This window comes from Silene latifolia, chromosome Y (assembly GCF_048544455.1).
Source record: "Silene latifolia isolate original U9 population chromosome Y, ASM4854445v1, whole genome shotgun sequence".
In the NCBI taxonomy this organism is placed as follows: Eukaryota; Viridiplantae; Streptophyta; class Magnoliopsida; order Caryophyllales; family Caryophyllaceae; genus Silene; species Silene latifolia.
In genome coordinates, this window is record NC_133538.1 from 303768806 (window position 1) to 303791904 (window position 23099).

The window sequence follows — 23099 nt, forward strand, 5'->3', positions numbered from 1 at the left end:
GAAGTCTGCGGTAAGTAGGGTCGATCTCCACAGGGAGGCGGTCATTATCTACTTGTCTATTCGGTCTGTCTACGGTCACAAGTTGGGGGGTTTAAAATATTTGAACTAAACTAAATAAGATAAAGGTAAGAGAAATAAGGATAAGAGAAATTAGCAAGAGAAAGAGGAAACTAGGATGTCGGTTCATCAATGAACGTCAGTCAATTGCAGTTAAAGTCACAGATTAGTCGATGTGTCGGTCTAAGGGGCAACGAATATGTCCTTTCGGTCTCAATTCGCCCTAAAATGCTATTAGCTTAACTTCCGCCCTCACTAAAGCATCCTATTGCTCACTGCAGGTCTCACCCCTTCCAACCTTCTGGTCTAGATCAAGGTTTACCAAAGTTAAATAAACTAATTGCGTCGACTCAACTAACAGGATACAATTATAGCAGTGATTAACAACATAGACTAAAACAACAACGACAAATCTATAAACCTAATTAGCAATTAACAACAGTCCATCGAATCACCTAATCCTAGCAGAGAAATTAGCTAGACATAATAAAGGGAAGAGAAAATGGTAAAAGAATAAACATTAAATAAAGAGAGGAAAAGAGAAAGGAGAATTACAGAGTAAAATCCGGAAAGCAGAGAACAGTAGAAAAGTAACAGGGAAAAAGTATTGTAAAGTAGTGTATGAGATAGGGAAGAGAGTTACAAATGACGTCCCTCTTCCTATTTATAAGAAAATAGAACTTTTATTTAACCTAATGACGGATTAAAGCTAAAAAGGCCCGAGCCCAATAGAAACCACTCGATCGAGTCCTTTTAAACTACTCGATCGAGTAAAATAAAGCTCAAACCACTCGATCGAATAGAAAATCTACTCGATCGAGTAAACCCTAAAATGCAACTACTCGATCGAGTAGAAAAAGGACTCGATCGAACATAATTGTACTCGATCGAGTACTTTCCAGCGCACAATTCCTGCTTCGCGCACTGAACTTCAAACGGCTGCCATTTCTTCGTTACTTGGTCAAACAGGGCAATTCCGGTGGCGTTGGAAAGCTAAGAGGACATAATTTCATCTAAAATTGGAATCCGCTGAAAATAAGTTGTAGAACTCGAGATATGGCTCTTCAAACTAGGCACTAGCAATTTGAAGTTCTTCCTTTGCTCGCCTAGCTATTTTTCTTCTTTGCGCATCTTAAAATAGCTACATTCCCGCTCCAAATTCACTCTTCCTCCAATTGCATGCTAAACGGACGGTAAAAAGCTCGATTTCACTACTTTCTGGTCCATTCCTGCGAATATAACAAAACAAACCAAAGTAGCATATTCGGGGCATTTCATAGCATAAAACTACGATAATAGCATAGAAATACGTGCATAAACAGGCCAAAAAGGACTATATAAAATGAACGTATCATATCACATGAGCAACCTTCCCTTCCCTTTGGCCTAAAACCGCGCCAAGGGCATAATCGCTATCATCGGTCATGATTTCAAAAAAGGGAGGTCCCATCTTGGCGCTTGAATTATCGGGGCCATCACAAGCTTTTCCTTCAAAGAATCGAATGCCAACCTACAAGCATCATCAAACACAAACTCCACTTCCTTGTGCAAAAGCTTGCACAACTAGTAGAAAAAGTCCTATTAACATCGCCACAAGGACATCGATTTTAGTTGAAACGATGTAAATGTTCATAAATAACATCGGTTCTTAAAAAAACGGATGTAAAACGTGTACAGTTTTTCGCTCTTACATCGGTTATTTTAAAAAACGATGTACAAAAATATTTGTACCACCGGTTTTAACATAAACGATGTAATTGTGGTATCATTAACATCGGTTTTAAATGACCGATGTAAACGCATTCTCCATTAATAGACTCAAAACTACCCTAGCCTCTTCTTTCCCCACGACCCTTCACTTTCTTATATAACTGGTTGATCTTATCCTTGCCTCTTCATTGATCTCTCGCCATCACCCTTACCCTCTACCACCATAGCGTCACCACCAGGATTTCTCGTCTCTCATGCCGCACCGCTATTCATATACTGGTCCGTCACTAACCCCTCGTGACAGCGACGAACAACCACCTTGAGTACCACCCTTGTTCTCTCTCATGTTTAAGGTATAAACCCTAATTTTTAGATTCTTATGTTTAATTCGATTCTTTTTATATAATTGTTGTGTTATTGTGTCTATATATTAACTTGTTGATGATTATGTTCATATTTTATACACACTATGGAGAAATCTTGCAGGAATATTCAGATTTTGAAGATGAATATATATGTTGTCGATTATTTGATTACTTCACCATTGATATTGGTTTTATTGAATTTATTTTATTATTATTATTATGATTTTGATTGTTTGGGTGGTTATATCCTAAACTGAATTCGATGTGTTTATATTGTAATTGATTTTTCTTAGATCGTTGCCTTTTAAGCCATAATTATTAAGAAACGAAACCAAAGATCGATCCATCTGTTTTTATTGTTAGTTTGTCATGAAACCTTCGTCATTACCATGTTATGATTTTTTTTATCATCATCATTACTTCATATTATGATTTTTTTATCATCATCATTTCGTTAATTCATGTGAATATTTTGCACTACCAGTCTAGTATTCTAGTTTGATTCAGGAACATATGATGATAAAAAGGGTGATGATGCTCATGGTTTTTGCTTTTACAATTTTACATAGAAGGGGAGATTTAGTAATTTTTAATTGATTTATTACTGCTCAAGATTCCTCGGTTTTCTAATTATAACCCTAGATGTAGTTTTTCTGTGTTTTTGTTCATTATTGTACTTAGTATCTAATAACTTGATTATAGGTGCGCGGCGAGTTAGTCAATATGGGAGAATTCTGGCAAAAAATCTGGGTTTTTGAGCATGTATTAATTTGTTTGCTTCTCTTATACTAGTACGCTGTCATTCATTCTCGATTTCTCGCTCCATGTATAGATACTAGTGAAGGCATTGCTATGGCTCCATAATATGTTCTGCACCTCATTTAGTTATAGTTCGTAGTAATTATAGTACAATGTCGTACCATACGATGATCCTACATCGGAGGAATTGAAACTTTAGGTTCAATTAAAATTTATAGTTTTCGACCAAGAATGTCTAAATTTGCATGTTTATATGGATTTTTATCCGATATATGATTGATAAATAAAGTGTGTAATTGCATATTAATGATGTGTCAACAATGTTTTCCCAGGTGTGTGAATCAAAGTTCGTATTCGAGGCCAAAACTATCCAAAGAATTGAACTTTTAGTGAGAGCACCTTGAATTGGAGAATGCAATCAGCAACACCATTTTCCTGTATAGACTACTTCCTCTATAAACTCAATTGTGATCAAGTGGCGCCACCGAGCATAATCTTCCATGCCATACAACTCATCCTATCCTATCTACGATTAAAGGTATGAAATTTATTACTTCATATCATACATCACTCCGGTAAGTCTTGTATAAGACCATTTCATATACTAGTACTCTGTCATTCATTCTCGATTTCTCGCCCCATGTTTTCTTTTTTCCCTTTCAAATTAATCTATGAAACTGTGAGTTAACTTTGTCATATACATAATAGTTGTTAACTTTTATTTGCAGTTCTAGTTTTCTCTACTTTAACTCCGGATATCCTTAAAGTCATAAAACATGCATTTGTCTAAATTAGCTTCCTTATAGATATTTGGTATAAACTAGTTCATGGGTACGTGCTAAGCATGTATCGGAAAATTGATAGTTCTTTACTGAAGTAGTGTGGTGATGTGATGGTTTTATGTCATATACTAATATAAGTGCATCTAAGCATTTTTTAGACAAAAAAATTTGTACATAGTCATAAACATTTGAGATTGTTTAGCGAAAGGTAGGATACTTTACATTTAATCAAAAGTCATGCTTCTATTGCATGATAAGAGTCGTACTGAACTAAGAAAATGAAAAACACCATAATCATGAATTGATCTTTGTCTTTTTTTGATGATATTAGTTCTGAAACTATACCTAACTACCTTGACATTTTTAATTTTGGCAGAATTGCCATAAATTTGCCTATTTCAGATTTATGTGTACACCAATAAAACTAAGACCCAGAGGAACCAGACTGTGGATCAATCAAAAAGTATTTTCCAACAAGAGTCTATGGTAATCGGCAAAAACTTCTACCCTATGAGCTTTAGCATATGAATCTGAAAAGAACGGTGAAAAACTACCAGCGGGTAGTTCTCTTCACACAGTCAGTAAAGTGACACAACCAAACCCAGGGTGTACATCAGTTAAACCATCATGATTACCAGCTGACGACTTGAAAACATACTGCACGGTTTCTACACTTTGTTCATTTATTTGTGTGTTTTCATTTTTAATCGCTGCGACAAAGGCTTTATATTATAGGTAATTTTTGAAAATCCATTTACCTATAATTTAGTTTCATAGGTAATTTATGGATATCTATACTATAGGTAATTTATGGATATCCATTGACCTATATTGATTGACCTAGCTATGTTATAGTTGGTGTTGGTGTTATGTTGGAAAGTTGATGTCATATGCCTACGGCTGCTGTCGCTGCTACCTGCCGCTGCTAGATGGTGCTGCTACCTATTGTTGCTTGCTGATGTTGCCTGCTGACTGATGTCTACTGTGTGTAGGTTTGGCGAGCTAGTTGGTTGCTGGTTTCTGGTGCTGGTTGCTGCCTGGTGATGTTGTATGGTAAGTACTTATTTCTTCTTAGTTCATTCTTTATTTGTATTTTGTTTTGTTTCAGCTATTGTTAAATATTTAGGTAATTTTTACCATCTTCTTAATCGTATATTTATTTATTGCAATTTAGTGCATTAGATGCTGAACTTGACATTACTCAGCTGTTTTAGACATGGCAAGGGCGTACTATGGGAAAATTGAGGATATTTGGGAGCTTGAGTATGTAACATTTAGTGTACCCTTGTTTCGATGTAAATGGGTAAATTGTGATAAGGGCGTCACTGTTGACGATATGGGATTCATTTTAGTAAACTTGAATGTTGTTGGGCATATACATGAACCCTTCATTCTTGCATCTCAAGCGAAACAAGTATTCTACATTGAAGATCCTTCAGATAAGAGATTATCCGTGGTTCGTTATGGTAAAAGACGTATTCTAGGTGTCGAGGGTGTAGTTGACGAAGAAGAATATGATCAACTCGATGAACTGCCTCCTATTTCTGTCAAGCGTCGATCGGTTCAAGATTTACGTGATGAAAGTTATTTGCGTCAAGATCATGATGAGGGTCTATGGTTTGATAAATTAATATAGTTTATAGTTATTTTAGGTAGTCTTATTACCGCCCTTCTCAAAATAATCCCTAGTATACTTCAACGGTTTAACCCATATTAATCTAACGTTTTCCATCATTTTTCTTTTATTTCTTTTATTGCACCTGTCTTAGTTGTGACTGGTTATAACAAGTTACTTGAGAATTTTTGTAGGTTGCCTTTATTTTCAGATAGCAATCTTCATCTTCTTCCATGGTCATTTGCAACAGTAATTTTTTCTTCCATGGTCATTTGCAACAGTATCTTATACACTCATCGAGTGTTAAATGTGTAATGCAATTGGCTGCTGGCAGATAACTTGCACAGTCAATTCGAATGAAGGCATGTCTGTTAGGAAATACGATTAAATGAAAGCCACTGAAAGTTTGTTTTGATTCTTATTTTCTGGAGTTTATAGGACACGGCTAAACGGGGCTTTGATTGCTGATTTTGTGGATACTTGAAATTTTTGTTTACCAAAGGTTATGGCTTGCTGGCTTAGTGTGGCTGTGTGACTTTCAGCATCATAGGAGATCGTGAAGTTAGACTAAAGTTTTTATAGTTTAATGGAAGGTGTCTATGGACTACTTATTCTCATGTTTCACATAAAATACTGCCCAAGGATGGCTATTTGGATTTTGAACTTGACCGTTTCGAGTGCTTTCAGTTATGCAGACCATCAACCAACTCTATGCTTATTTTTAAATTCTGTTTTAAAATTTTTTGGTTTGTTGAAATGAGGCCTATCTGAAACATATTTTCCTTTTCAGTTGAACAGTGAGAAGAGCCCGTTCCAGTGAACTTACGCGAATGAGTTATGTCAGTATGTGCAATGTGTGCTTGACTGTTCTTTGTCTCCCATCAATTTGATTCAACATTGTTACGTTTCTTATATTTTTGAAAGCCTCTACCATCAGATTGAGTTGTTTGATACGTTTGTCGATTGAGTATATCTCAGTAATCGCACTAGAATTTTTGAAAGAAAGGTTATAGTCCACTCTCAATATGGCGGATATCCTGTCTACTGGGATCTGCCTAGTTACTTTGACCACTATATATAAGGTGTGTGTGTGTGTGTGTTGGTGTGTCCGGCATGATGTAACACCCACGAATTAGCAGACTGTCAGGCTTGAACATGTCATCAATGACAGTTCCCTCGGCAAGAAACTCAGGGTTTGATTATATCTGGTAATTGATTCCTTTGGTGTTGTGGGTCAAAATCCTTTCTATTGCTCATGCTTTTCCCCTACACTACTTGGTTTTTCCAAATTTTAGGATTTGTTTTCTAGAGATAATCTTGTTTGCTAGCTATCCACCAAAGCAATTTGCCTATGGCAGCCATATCGTTCTTTTAATTATATAATTTGAACATTTATCTCTTTCATATATTATTTTCATAATTGGTTATGAAGTGGATGTATGATATTACTGTACGTTACGCATCATCAGAGGACGACATAGTAAAAGTATCTTGATATATTGTCTCGAACTATTTGAATTTTTATGTATAGATATTGTTCGTATATAATTTTTATGTGTAGATATTGTTCGTATTTTCTAAGTGTGGCCTAATCCTTGTTCTTGTATGTAGTGTGTTTCAGGTTCGCAAATGACAATTGAACAAATGAACGAGGTTCGAGAGCTTTGGTCGCTTTATTGTGGAAAGAACGTCAAGAGTATGTATGATTTAGATTTCTAAAATTTGTAATTGAAAATACACATTTTGCGTCGTAGAAACTTGTAGTGTACGTTTTAAATTACTTTGAATGGACGGAATTGTATATGCTATGATATTTTATTAGTATAATAAATATATAGTTGTGTTTAAATTGTTGGAAGGAATGAGATGCAGGGTTATTATTTTTATATTGATTCATTTTGCAGGCCCCTAACAGTGTAAAAATTCACAAATAGCTTAAGAGAATCATCATTCTGAAACATACTACATTAGTTTCATACATCAGTTTCAAACCAAAATGATGTAGAATCGTGTAGTATAGGAATGCCATTTACATTACATCAGTTTCAGACTAAAATCGATGTAATTGAGACACTATTAACATCGCTTTTCACCGATAACCGATGTTAATAATATACTATTTACATCGGTTTTAGACCAAAACCGATGTAATTGAAACACTATTAACATCGCTTTTCACCCATAATCGATGTTAATTTTATACTATTTACATCAGTTCTGAAACCGATGTTTAGGTAAAAATACTAAATACGTCGCCCCCAGAAACATCGCCACAAAAGCGATGTAAATAGGGTAAAATAATCAATGTCAATGAGACTTTTTCTACTAGTCGGGGTAAGCAATCTTGGAAAAGTCCTTAATAAATCGACGGTAGAAGCACGCGCGTCCTAGGAACGACCTTATCTCCCGAGTATTAGTGGGATATGGCAAGGTTTTTATTACTTCAACCTTAGCCACATCCACCTCAATCCCTCTCTTTGAGACTATGTGACCTAACACGATGCCGCTTTTAACCATAAAGTGACATTTCTCGGAATTCAACTTAAGGTGTGACTCCGTGCATCGTGATAGGACCATAGTTAGGTGGTCCAAGCAAGCTTCAAAATTGTCTCCATGGACGGTGAAGTCGTCCATGAAGACCTCTAAGACTCTTTCTACAAGATCCGAGAAGAGACTCACCATACAACGTTGAAATGTACCCGGAGCATTACACAAACCGAATGGCATCCTTCGGTATGCATATGTTCCAAAAGAGCATGTAAATGTTGTCTTGGATTGATCCTCCGGATGTATAGGAATTTGAAAGTATCCGGAGTATCCGTCCAAGAAACAATAGAATACCTTCCCCCCTAGCCTCTCTAGCATTTGGTCTAGAAAGGGTAAAGAGAAATGGTCTTTGAATGTCACGACATCTAGGTGGCGATAATCGATGCAAACTCTCCACCCGGTTTGAATCCGGGTGGGAATTAAAGCTCCTTCTTTGCCCTCGATTACCGTCACACCACCCTTTTTTGGTACACATTTACCTATTGAGAATCGCTAATAGGTTAGATGATTCCCATTTGGAGTAGTTTGATGATCTCTTCTTTCACCACTTCCATCATTGGTGGGTTCAATCTTCTTTGTGGTTTCCGAACCGGCTTTGCTTCTCCCTCCAACCGGACCTTGTGCATGCATACACTTGGGCTTATCCCCTTAAGATCCGCAATGCTCCATCCAAAAGCTTCCTTGTACTTGTGCAATACATCCACCAATCTCTTTTCTTGATCACCCTCAAGTTGGTTTGAGATTATGAGGGGTAGAGTGTTGTTTTCCCCAAGAAAAATGTACTTCAAGTGGTCCGAGAGTGGTTTTAGATTGGGAGTGGGTGGCTTTATAATGGATGGGAGTGGTCTTTCAAGGGAGGCCTCTAGGGGAAGGAATTTGGATTGGTAGTCATAAGAAGAGAAAGAAAAACAAGGCTATGTGGAGCTGGGAACTGCGCAGGCTGCGCTTGTGAGCTGTGCGGGCTGCGCCTTGGCTCGACATTTCCTCCTCTATTTCTTTCATTTATTTTTCTTCCTTAGATTCTTCTAATGGTTCTTCCTTCTCCAATGCCTCTATATTTTCCTGCACATCATGAGACATCAAAAACCGCAACCCTTCCTTCTCGACATTGTTAGTAAGGGCCACTTCAAGTGGGTCCTTATGACTCAATTGGTAAACTCGATTTGCCAAAGGTTCAATTTTATCAAGAAAGTAGCAAAAGCTCAAATCATCGATCTTTTTCATTGTCTCATACACATTATACTTCAAAATTTTCCCTTCAAATTCCATGGTCAAATTTCCATCATACATGTCAAGTTTGGTTTTGGAGGTTCTCATGAAAGGCCTCCCTAGTAAAAGGGGTGTAGCCTTGAAGTCCGGTTCCATGTCCAAAACATAAAAGTCGGCCGGAAACATAAATTTATCAACCTCTACCAACACATCTTCTACAAGACCTTTGGGGTGAATTGTAGAGCGGTCCGCCAATTGAATCACAACATTGGTCTTAGACAAGGGAGGCAATTCTAATGTCTCATAAATGGAATAAGGCATAACATTAATAGAGGACCCCGAGTCTAGCATAGCTCTAGCAAAAGCTTTTCCTCCAATTGAACACGGTATAAATAGCATGCCCGAATCATCACACTTTTTGGGAAGATTTCGTTTGAAAATTGCCGAGACATGCCTACTTACCGTGACTCTTTCAACTCCTTTCCTTGGCTTCTGTTTAGGGGTGCAAAGTTCTTTGAGAAACTTTGCATACCTAGGGACGGAGTTAATGATAGTAAAAAAAGGGATGTTGACCTCACATTTCCTAAAAGTCTCATAAAGATCGGAGTCTTTATCAAACTTCTTGGGACTTGTGAGGGCACTAGGAAATGGTACCTCCGGTTCATATTCTCTTTCAATCCCTTCAAGTTGATCCTTTGTGTTGGTGCTTCCTTTATTTCCTTTGCAATGTTCAAAGGATTCTTTTCTTCTTCCTCATTAGCTTTTGAAGATGTCCCTTTCTCTTGTTCAATCACAAGCTCTTCTTCAATTTGCTCTTCAATTTTAATGATCCTCTCTTGTGACTTGCCCCTTCTCTTCTTCTTTTTGGAGGGGATTCTAAAGTTCTCCCCTTCTTTAATGTCATAGCACTAGCATTTTCCCTAGGAGGGAATGTAGTGGAGGAGATAGAAGTGGAATTCCTTTGGTTTTGCTTGGCAAGTGCTTGGGCAATTTGTCCAAGTTGGACCTCAAGGTTGGCAACCTTGGCATCACTAACACCCTTGTTGGCTTCAATCTTGTCAAACCTCTTGTTTGTTTTAACTTGCTCTTGCAAAATGTTCTTAAGCAAGTCTTGAACACTTGGTTCCTTTTGAGAATTGGTGTTGTTACCTTGGTTGCCAAATTGGGATGATTGACCTTGGTTTTGGTTTCGACCTTGGTTGTTGAATTTGCCATTCCTATTTCCTTGAGAATTTGAACCTTGACCTTGTCGGGAATTTTGGTATCTCAAGTGGTTGAATTGTCCATTCACAAAGCTCTTTGAGGTGTCACCACCCCAACCAAGTCGAGGATTGTCTCTAATCCCAACATTGTAAGTGTTACTACTAGGGTCATAATTGTAATATCCTCCCCCGGAAGGATTCCTAACATTGTAATTTCCATAACCCATTGCACTTACATTTTCCACCCCAATTCCTTCTTCAATCATAATGGGGCAAGCTTCCTCCAAATGAGGACCTTGGCAATAGTTGCATTCCACTTGATTCCTTTGACCCCCGTCCTTGTTTGGATTGTTCACTATCATGTTCTTCACTAGGTGAGTTAGGTCATTCACACTTTCCTCAAGATTTTGAGTAGATGAGGAGGAGGTTCTCATTGAAGATGCATTTCTCGATCCCCTTTGACTTCTACCATAATTTCTTGAGGTTGAGGCAAGTCTCTCAATGATTTCCTTAGCATTCGCTATGGAATAATTCTCCAAACCTCCCTCGGTAGCGGAATTGACCATCCTTTGATCTTCTTGGCCTAAACCTTCATAAAAGTTAACAAGAAGGTCATCCTCACTCAACCCATGGTATGGGCATTGAGCCACCAACCTCTTAAATCTTTCCCAATATTCATATATGGTTTCCCCATGGTCTTGCTCTATTGTGGTGATTGCCTTTTTTGCACGGTTGTGGCGTGAGTCGGGATAGAATTTCTCAAGGAAGGCCGCTTTCATTTCCTTCCAAGTACTTATGGACCCCGGAGTAAGATAGAAAAGCCAATCCTTAGCCGCATCGAACAAGGAAAACGGAAAGGCACGAAGCTTGAATTGGTCCTCCGTCACCCCATTTGGAATGACTCCTTCACACATCATGTGAAACTCCGATAAGTGCCCCTTTGGATTATTTCCCGCTTGCCCATGAAACTTGGGTAAGTTGTGAATGAAGAAACCCTTGAGTTCAAAGTTGGCATTTGCTCCCAAAGGAGGGTATGTGATGCATAATGGTTGTTCATCATAGTTTCTTACCCTTATCTCCCGAATGGTTCTATTATCGTTCGCTATTCTAGGATATTCTACTTCAATAGGATCTACCGAAAGTGGTTCTTCTTCAACTTAGGCTTCCCTAGGTGGTCTTTGATACCACGGGTTCGTAAATAACCAAGAGTATGCTCCAAATGAATCCTCTTCAACGAGAGTAAATTCACCACCTTGTGGGGAATTAAACATAAACCTTGACACTACACAAAATAAATTAGAACTTCCACTTACTTCTAACAACAACAGGAGTGTAAAAACAACTAAGCATAAATTCACAAACTCAAGTTCTAGCTATGTTGCCCCTCCCCGGCAACGGCACCAAAATTTGATAGAGAAAATACTAGGTCGCTAAATGCTAGAATTAAACTACCAAATTAACAATTTATAAGCCAAACTATACTCTAGATTACTCTAATGGATAAAGCAATATAGTGCAAGTAAGGGTCAATCTCAAGAGAAGGACTTTTAAGCTAAATACTTGAACTGTAAACTATTGACTACTAATGACAAGTTTATAAACAAACAATGGTTATCAACAATGACAAACAATCGATAAACATAGATAAATGGGGGGTTTTGAGTTGATTGGTAACATGAAACAAATTAAAGTTGCTATCTTTGTCTAACAAGCAATATAACAAACACTTGGTGAATAAGAGAATTCAATATTAAAGAGGACTTGGTGCAATCCTTCCTTAGTAACCAACAATAGTAAAGTTTGACTCTTTTATAACTCTCCTCTTATTATCCACCAATACTTGCAAATCAAGATGTTAACATACACAAATTAAACCATCCATGCATGTTCTTCAAATTTAATCAACAATTCATTAAACCATGAGTGCAAATCAAACATGAGCATTAAGAGTTGTGCCAAGACAAGAAGCTAGGATCAATTCTCACAAGATTAAACCATACAAATGAGAAAAGATATGAAATTTCCTACTTATTGTATGAATCCTTTAAACCAAATCAACATACAACAAGCTTGCTCCAAATAATCCTAGATAGATTAAACCATTTCTCTAGAATTTGCAATAGTTGGGCAAACAAGATGCAAGAGTGATTAATTCCAACATTCATCTACTCAACATAATAATTAAGCATAAGGAAAGATCAATAGATAAATAAGAAGAGATTAAAAGAGTCTTACAATACCAAAGTTGATGACTTTGGATGAATTACACCAAGCAAGGAAGGATTTAGCCTTCCATAGTCTTCATAAACCCAAATTACAAAGAAAGATTACAACTTGAATGAGAAAATCCTCTAAATTATTACAAGCTTAAAGCCCTAAATGATGAGATTAGGCGAGATGATATGATGTTGTATGATGATTTCAGGTCTTCAAACTCTTGGGTATATATAGGGCTTCACGAAAACCTAAAAAGATTTCCACTTAAGAAGCCCAAAAGAAGTTGAGAAGGCCCCGTAAAATAGAGCTGCGCAGGCTGCGCAGCCTGTGCTAAAAACATCCTTGCCTGCGCAATAGTGCGCAGCTGTGCCACCTATTTGCGCAGCCTGCGCACAGGCTCGCAGTTTTGGCCTTCTAATTCCAAAAGTTTTGACCTCTTCACTTGTTCTCATTTCTTCTAATCTTCACTCCTAACTTCTCCCAGCTGAAACTTAGGTCACATGTGTCGCTTGTGCCTTGTTCTTGACCGTTGAGAGGTCCTCTTTGACTCTCGGGTTCCGTGCCCCAACATAAATTGTAAAACCGAGGTAGAACGCGCAAGTTACCACATCAAAACCAAATGTCAACTACTAGGGGAAGCATACTTAAAGATCCATATTAAAAGACACGAGGGTGATAAAATCACCCTCCTAGACCGACACAAAACATTACTATCACTCTTCCTTCAAATATACTTACCCTTATGTCGGACATAGGAAAACACACTTCTTTCATAAAATTCTCATTCCGCTGTTGCTAATCTTCAAGTTTTGTAGTTCAGAAATTATGATGAAACTTTTAGGACACTCAAATTTGGACAAATGATAAGTTCCACCCAAAACAAGCCAGTCATCAATAAGATAACCGAAGAGGACATGGATGATATTACAGATCAGTGTCAGCTCACGGTACCTACATTTATTTTCCGCATTCCTTTTGTTTGGATGGAGATATTTGGAGGGGAAAGAAGGGGAATGAGGGATCCATGTCATAATAGAAGTTTTTCGAACATAGGAAATTTTCCGTCCCAAACAAACCCTTGCTCTTGGTCGATTGAGGTTGGTGCAAATAATGAAATTTACTAGACTTGAGCCGACTATTTTTGTGCTTTAATCAACTATCTTATAAACTTATAAACTGTTACTAAACGGTATCTAATTCTTGTATGAAATTACCTATTTATTGATTAATTATACAATTGCTTAATTTCGGATTAGTTGTTTTTTGTAGTAATTTATGATTGGTTTAGTTGATGGTTTTCAATGATTTGCTGGGAAATTTGGGGTGTGAGATCTTATTATTTTCTCTTTATATTGTTAATGTATGAGACGACACAACTTTAGATTGAATGTGATCGGCCTCACTTGTATTTCTTTGCTAATGTTTAGCGGTTGATATTTGCCTTTACAGATGGTCTTGGAGTTTCCATTCATGTTCTCGTTAGGGGTATTCACGTGGGACTATTTGCTGGCTGGTTTGTTGTTGTAGTAGCATGGTATGGAGAAATCGAGGGCCTCTTTTATTGGAATGTATGCCAGATAGTAATTGCCCAACTCAGTTGTCAGACTTGGGTACCAAGTCATATTTGACCTGCTTGTTTTAACTAGGTAGCCTTCTAATTTGAATTTCTTGATTATTATGAATATGAATTCTTGTTCATGTTTATCTTGGCATATTTAAGCGGGGTTGTTTGCTGCTTCGATATTTTAATCCTATTGATAGTACATCTGTAATATTGGACGCTTTGCATTTTTAGCTATCGTTTGTTACTCATTTGATGGTGTGTACTTTAGTGTCATTAGTGTGTTTAGAGATTTTAAAGAGTTAAACTTTAGGGTTGCAGAGTGGTCGTCATCTCTTATAAAGTCAAAAAAAGGGTAATACTATTAGCCAACCACCATTCTTATGTTCTCTGTATGTTATTGTTGACCATGTGGGTACAAAAGCGCTTAGATATAGACTGAAAATATCATACAATCAATTGAACATGCAAGTTTTAATATGCCTTCTGAAATTGGCGATGTATTTATTGCTTTGGTTGAGCAATATGGTGTGAACTTTTGTGAGGTTTGCTGACAATACTCTAAAATTTAACAGGTGCATGCTGGTCTTTGTGATCATACCTGTGTCAGCTCAAGCCTTTCTTTTTATGGCCACAAAGGTGAGTCTCTTTAAAGCATTTCGTGCTTGGTGTACTGATTAATGGTTAAAAGTGGTTAGAATGGATTGTATGAGGAGTTCAATGAATTGGAATAGAACTTTAGAATCGCATGTTCAATGCAAACTTTTCACCATTTAGGATTACTAAACCACTACCAATTACAGTTCAGACTTAAAGTATCGTGATGAGTTTTTTCTGTGGGTATTTATTAGTAATCCATAAACAAAATTCAAGTACCACCTCGTGTTTATTCGTAACTTTCATTGTATTAAATTCATCCATATTTAGAGTTTGAAGACTCCAGTCTTCACCGTCACAACATCACCACCACCGTTTCAATATTATTGTTGCATCTTGAAGGGTGCTCAGATTCTAGGTTGTTGTGGTAGATACTAATTTTCTTTCTTGGGTTTGTAGAGTGTTATTGTGATGGCTATCATTGGTTCTGAAGTTCAGAACTTTCGTGCTTTGTGTTAATTATATTGCAGGCATAATAAGAGAAATATATGTTAAATTTACCACCAGGTCAATTTAACCAAAAAGATTGGTGAAAATTCGAGTAATGCGACAAAAGAACAATTGTAAAATACGTGCGACGAAATTCAAATTCAAGAGACTGCACCTCTTGAAAATCGGTCATTTATGTTCATTAATTTACTGCCACAATTGCCAGGCCCGAAGAGCAAACTAGATGCAATTTTTTCTCCTTTCGCCGCTTACTGTCATAATTTCAAACTTATTACACTGAGTAAAGAACAGAAACAAAGACCTCAATTAAACTTTGCAATCATACTTGTTCTTTATCATTACAAGATAACGGAAGCTATATGGAGGGATGGTATGCCAAAGCTCAGAAGAATGTTTACTCACGCTAGGTGCTTAAATTTGATTTTATGCAACCCTTGCTTAAGTAAAATGATATATTTTACTCAACATATCTCTGTTATTCATCAAGCTTATTTATTTTGTAAATGTATTGATTACAGGTTGGTTTAATGGGCTTGGAATTAGAGCTTAGAAGAAGATGAGTATTACGTTCACGATTGTTCTTCTTGTCTCAGGTAGCTTATGTCTCTTTTTGCTTATAGTTCTTCTGCCTCTTTGAGAGCTACATCTAAACAGCTGCTTAAAGTATGTAAGAGAATATACGAGTATGAATTAGATAGTTGTAATTAGACATTGTAACCCATGACCTTATATAATCACAGTTAAAAAGGGAAATTGTCTGATGATTTAGGTGGCATGCTAGCCATGTTAGGGGCCTCTCTTTTTATGTGATTGTTAATGTTAGTATTGATGTCCTTAACTAAATACTCCCTCATGTTTGCAATAACTCTCCCTATTCATGGAGGGCACGAGAATTAAGGGAGAGAGTATTATATGATAAAGTATTGTAGTGGGGGTAGGAGATTGGACAGAGGGAAGGTATTGTGTGATATTATTATGGGGTGAGGTGATTAAAATAAGTAGTGTTTTGGGGTAAAGTGATTAAAATAAGATAAAGTATGGGTATTGTGGGGTATTGTTGTGGAGTGAGGTGATTAAAATAAGTATAAAAGTTTGCCAAACAAAGAGGGAGAGTATTGTGGATAGACGAAAAAGGAAATACGGAGAGTTATTGAGAATAGGAGGGAGTATTTTTCTTCCCTTTTGATAAAATTAGAATCTTGTGTTTCTTAGATCATGTTGATTCATGTACATACCAGTTTTCATATCCTCGATTCTCGTTATACCAAAGTTTATGCCTTTATATGTGTATCTAGGTCAATGGTTTGTTTTATTATTCTGGCTTTTTAACTTGAGTTCAAGAAATAGTTTACATGATTAGGGAAAATGAGAGGGAAATTGTCGAATATATAACTGATCAAGTAAAACAGGTAAACCAAAGAGCAACACCCGTATATAATTAGAGTAAGGAATGCTGAAATTACGAAACTTTGGGTAGTTTAATTACTATTCGTCTTGCATTAAGGCTGTTGTTTGTTAAATGTAGAGTTTATTGGCCCAAAATTGTTTCAACTATGCTATAATCTAATATATGAGGTGATAGGAATAATACTAGGTCGTTAAATGCTAGAATTAAACTACCAAATTAACAATTTATAAGCCAAACTATACTCTAGATTACTCTAATGGATAAAGCAATATAGTGCAAGTAAGGGTCGGTCCCCAAGAGAAGGACTTTTAAGCTAAATACTTGAATTGTAAACTATTGACTACTAATGCCAAGTTTATAAACAAATAATGGTTATCAACAATGACGAATAATCGATAAACATAGATAAAGTGGGGGGTTCTGAGTTGATTGGTAACATGAAACAAAGTAAAATTACAATCTTTGTCTAACAAGCAATATGACAAACACTTGGTGAGTAAGAAAGTTCAATATTTAAGAGGACTTGGTGCAATTCTTCCTTAGTAACCAACAATAGTAAAGTTTGACTCTTTGATAACTCTCCTCTTATTATCTACCCACTACTTTCAAATCAAGATGTTAACATACACAAATTAAACCATCCATGTATGTCCTTCAAGTTTAATCAACAATTCATTAAACCATGAGTGCAAATCAAACATGAGCATTAGGAGTTGTGCCAAGATAAGAAGCTAGGATCAATTCTCACAAGATTAAACCATACAAATGAGAAAATACATGAAATTTCCTACTTATTGCATGAATCCTTTAAACCAAATCAACATACAACAAGCTTGCTCCAAATAATCCTAGATAGATTAAACCATTTCTCTAGAATTTGCAATAATTGGGTAAATAAGATGCAAGAGTGATCAATTCTAACATTCATCTACTCAACATAAGAATTAAGCATAAGGAAAGATCAATAGATAAATAAGAAGAAATTAAAAGAGTCTTACAATACCAAAGTTGGAGACTTGGGATGAATTACACCAAGCAAGGAAGGATTTAGCCTTCCATAGTCTTCAAAACCCAAAACAATAAGGAAAGTTTACAACTTGAATGGAAATTGTCTTCTAAATTATTACAAGATTAAAACTCTAAATATGAGATTAGATGAGATGATATGATGGTGTATGATGTCTTCCAATCTTGGGTATATATATGGCATCACGGAAACCTAAAAAGATCCTCACTTAAGAAGCCCAAATGCGGAATAGAAAGCCCCGTAAAACAGAGCTGCGCAGGATGTGCAGGCTGCGCCAATTTAACTCTTTCCTGCGCAATCGGGCGCAGCTGCGCACCTTATTTGCGCAGCCTATGCCTAAGCTCGCATTTGGAATTGCAGCGCGTATTTGCGCAGGCTGCCCAAAATTTGCGCAGGCTGCGCTTTAGACTGACAGAAGCATCTTGTGAAGGCCATATCTCCCTCGTTTTTTGGGCAAACGAGGCGTGTGACCTACCGTTGGAAAGCTAAGATCACAAGCTTTCACCTCCAATTGGCCTTGCATCGATAGGAGCTTTAGAACTCGAGATATATTTATTTGAAGTTGACCCTTGTGAAACCGAGTTTTCAATTCTTCATTTTGGCTCTTGTTTGTCTATGCCAAGGCATCAAATCTTCCATTAGCTTACTTTTCTTGACTTTGCACTTATTCCATTTGCTTACCTTTGCATCACCTCCTTCACCTTGGTAAGTTATAAGCTAAGACTCTAAAACTACAACCAAAAGTGCAAACCGGTATATTACAACAAGTCCAACTAAAACACGGTATCAAGCATGTTTATTGTGATAACATTAACCTATTGACTCGTCATAATTTGACACTATCATGAGGTCGACCAAAAAAGAAAATAAAGTGAATAAGAAAAATACTATTCTCAAGCGTAAAAAAAAAATTATGAAATTGATTGTTTGAATTATATTATAATCTTATTGTTTACAAATGTTTTAGGATGACAAGAAAATGTTAGAGAGCCAGCTCCATGATATAGCAGTAAAAGTGAAAGGGTTGAAAAGCGGCATTTAGAAATTTTTTCTAGAGGTATTATCTATTCCCCCTCTATTACGATATTTCCTATTTCACTAAAATATGGCATACGACGGAACATGAATCAAACTCACATTTATGTAAATCAAACGACGCACATGTAGGCAATAGCGTGCTCAGGCCGCTTTCAGAAATAACAGTGCCTTTTTCAGGACTCCATCCTCATACATCAAATCCCAAGTAACTACATAATCTACATGTTAATGGTTTTATGGACTACTACATTCTATCTCTATAGTCTGCATTAACAATTTAGGTATTAAAAAGACCGGTAAAACAAACGTAAATTATCTCTAGAGTAACTACTCAGTCACACCTTTATGAATGGGAGCATCACACGTGAGCACAAATTACACCCAAATTTAATTCATACGCAGACACTATGCCCTCCGACCATCGCGGTCCCCTTGTTAAGGCCCCCTCCATCACCAACCCTACCCCATTATGTTAGCTATGGCTGCGGAAGTCGCAAAGCCATACGCGTGTGTTATGGTGAATAACCTAGGGTATCTGGTTAGTAAGGTCAAGCCTATTTAGGAGAACTATTCTGGTTGATTTTGGGATGACATTCAAACTGCTTATAAGGACGGAGAAGAGGAAGGAGAAGGAGGGATGAGGAACAGGGAAGGACAGAAGAATACTAGGAAAGAAGGAAAGAAGATATTGTTGGATGTGATTTGGTGTATTCAATTCTGAGTTACAACTTATTTTTAATATTGCGAACAAACTAGCCTATTAGGACTTTCCAATTTTACTATCATATCTAAGTATCTAACGTATAATAAATCCTTATCTAACATATAATGAAATTGCAGTTCTTCTCATTACTTCTATGATCGAGCTTAACTTCGAGTGCCTTTTCAACTCTATAACCAGTGTTAAGGATGAATTTTTTATCCATATAATTTTATTGCAATTCAAGGTACTTCGAATGATAGAAACCTTCAGAATGATGGAGCCACATCACAACATCAGTTAAGATTTGTAGAGAAAAATCTACTCCCAATATATAATGTTTGAAATGTTGTGAAGTTGATATAAATGTATGTATTAACTACGGCCTGGACGTAGGTTTGGCTGATGGAGTTGTTGACGTCTCTAGGAGACTAGGACAGTGAACAGTCCTGAACATGTAGGTCATGTTTGTCAACTTGAGGAAATTTGACGCCCGAGTGTTGAAACTGTTGGATGCTTATCTTTCTGCTGTAATTTTAAAAAAATAAATTGGGGTCCCTTTACTTTGCTGAACTGTTGGGTCAGTAGTGATCTGAGTGGTTTTGTTTTAAAGTGGCTCCAAAGTAATATGTTTATTTGATGGAACATACTCACGTTTTACTTTCATGCTCCAACACAAGAACGCAGAGGACGCAGAACTAGTAGCTTTTGACTCGGGAAAGGCCTTAACGATTGAGAAGATACAACCTTTTATTCTCCTTTAGGATTATTGCATCTTACCGTTTGTCTTATGTGGAAAACGCCTCACCGCTACTCAAACGTTTAGCCGTATTTGAACAAATCATGCTTCTAGGAGAAGTCAAGGAGCCATATTGAATGCTTGCGTCTAATAGTTAGTCTCACTACCTCTTGAGTTAGAGTTGGTGAATTCAATGTCCATTCAACAATTAAGCTTTCAGCAACAGCTATATTGTTATTGTTATTTTTATATTCTAACTTCTAAGCCACCAAAAACACTGTAGTGTATCATAATATTTGATAGTTGTGCCAATGAGCCGTATAAGTGTCATACATATGCTGACATGCGTAGTATTTATGCGCATATACATGTATATGTATTGCAGATTATTCTTCTCCATCTATTGTGCGGCTGTTCTTCTGTAATTATTTTGCTTCAAACATGGTGTTTTCAAGCGTTTTCGCCAATTGTGCGATCACTACTATGCTCGGTCCATCATATCTTCATACATTATGGACACTTCCCTTTATATTTACATACTCCTAACTTGTTTTCGCTTAGCTTTTTATCAAATTGGGGAACCGCGCCCGGTAGTACGCGGAGCAACGACTAGTATTTAAAAAAATGTCAAATACTAAAAATCCACATGTATCATTTTCCTCCATTTTGCCCTCTCTGTCACCATACCTGAGAAATCTTATATGGCGCACTATCACTCTCAGCCATGTCTGTTTTGGTCTCCCTCTACCCCTAGCAACCTCTTCTATTCCCCGGGTCTCCAGCCTCCTAACTGGTGCGTCCATAGGTCTCCTTCTCACATGGCCAAATCATCTTAGTTGGTTTTCCATCATCTTGTCCTCTATTGGCGCCACATTCACCTTTTCCCTAATCACCTCATTCCTTAATCGATCTTTCCTTATATGGCCGCACATCTACATCAACATACGCATCTCCGCCACACTCATCTTTTAAATGTGACAATGTTTCACGGACAACCACTCGGAGCCGCAAAGTAAGGCAGGCCTAATTACCGTACGATAAAATTTTCCCTTTAATCTTTGGGGCATATCTTTGTCGCCTAAAAACCTTGAAACACTCTTCCATTTCAACCATCCTGCTTTAATTCTGTGAGCCACATCTCCGTCTAACTACCCATCTTTTCGAATAATAGATCCAATGATGTGTTCATTTTATATATACTTTTACACCTCATTTTAGCTCGGTTTTGATTGCATATCATACTTAAATTAGTATATTTGTGAGCTAATCTTGTGTTCTATGTGTATTGCTTGTATTTGTTATATTTTGTAGGAATCTAAGCATTTAGAGGCTTTTTCCTATCACATTAGCAAGCATCAATTTCACTAAGCTAAGTGTGAAAGCTAAATGGACCGCAGAAGAAATTACAAGGCCAAGCATGAAGAAATGTGAAATGTAAAATGCTAATTATATCACAAAATGAAGCCTACATTACAAGTCCACAAAATTCTACATAAGATGCTCTTCTTGGGATGCTCTTAGGATTCTTATGGGATGCTAAATTGTGTGATTAACCGGAGGCTTAAAGATGAGATTAATGGCTCACATTAGATCCCCTTGGCAATTACTCAAGAATTGAAGGAAAATTAAGAGTGTGCTTAGGATGCCATTTTGGATTCCTTTGCAAATTTTACTCCCTTATTCTTATATAAAGGGTGTTGATCAACACACTTCTGACACACTTTTTTCCACACAATTCCCATTATGTTCTGGTTCACAAAAATCCTCTTAATTTCATATTAGTTTTAGTCATTAGGTTAGGTTCCGATTAGTTTAGTTTTTATTTATGTTGTTTACATTTCCCTTTAAACATTTCAAGTTATAATTCAATTACAAGTTATTTACATTTCATTCCTTGTTCTTATTTGCAAGTTCTTCCATTATCAAGGTAATTTCATTTCTTGCATTACTTTTATTATTCATTTGTCTTTAGATAATTTACATTATGTTCAAGTAATTTCCTTAGTCTAGGGGACTAGGGAAGCCATTCAATAACTAATATATGTAAAATGACAAATTAGGTTGATATAATATTATCTAATTGTTTCTATCACATGTTTGTATCGTCACGTTTAATCTTTGTTTAAAGGCCTTATTCATTAATTAAGTTTGTTAATTCATTCAATAAGTCGAGAGGCACGGAATCGGATTAGACTAAGCATGTGTAGTAGGACGACCTAGTCATAAACGAGAGTTTATCTAGGACCCGGTCTATGGTTGACACTAATATCGTGATGTGAGTGTCTTTAAGCCTAAACAATTGACAATGTTATTATTTCCGAATTTAACATTAATATATATTTACAATTGCATGTGTGACCCGACTCCCCTAGACTTCTTTTATCATATGTTTTACAACGTTTTATTTGCATAACCAACCAACCAACCAACAACCGATAAACCGACCTCCATAGAATTCAATCCATAGCAACTTATTTATCAACCTCCCGTCTCCTTGTGGTTCGACCCCTATTACTACATTTATTTTTGTTTAGGGAATTTATCATTGCATAGGTGTGTGAAAGCCTATCAAATTTTAGCGCCGTTGTCGGGGAGCACGGTTTTGTTTGCTAATTAGTTGTTGAATTTTATCTTATTTTATTTTATCTTGAGGAACACTTGTTCCTTGAGATCTTTTCATGGTTTCTTTCTAGTTTTAGTGCCTATTTTGTAGGTAATAAAGCTTGGCCTTTTATAATGAATTACGAATTCGTCCCACAACTCCAAGATAAGCCTTTTCCCGACTATCTTGACCGATTCTACTACTTTTGCGATGGTCTCATCTCCCTTGGACATGTCCTTGATGGGGATTACTTGGGTCATTTCGTGCTTGGTGGCATGGATTCTGAGACCCGTGGATTGGCTCTAAAGTTGAGTAAAGGGAGTCTCTACAACATGATTGGGCCGAAACTTTGGAATTTCTTAGATTCCATGGCTACCGAATATCGAGAGTTAGCGCGCCAATTCGATGTGTGGCGTATCCAAAAGGAGCTCAAAGTGCTTCAAGCTCTTTTGGA

At 36.8% G+C, this 23099-nt stretch overlaps 1 long non-coding RNA gene and 1 pseudogene across 1 annotated transcript; one reads left to right on the top strand and one right to left on the bottom strand.

Moving 5' to 3' along the window:
- Window positions 1-23099, bottom strand: part of LOC141631066 (GDT1-like protein 5) — a 173090-nt pseudogene that overhangs the window by 66259 nt on the left and 83732 nt on the right.
- On the top strand, window positions 1884-7137 carry LOC141630462 (uncharacterized). Its single transcript, XR_012537491.1, has 4 exons — window positions 1884-2120; window positions 3224-3429; window positions 4666-4726; window positions 6900-7137. It is a non-coding gene; the product is annotated as an uncharacterized LOC141630462 (long non-coding RNA).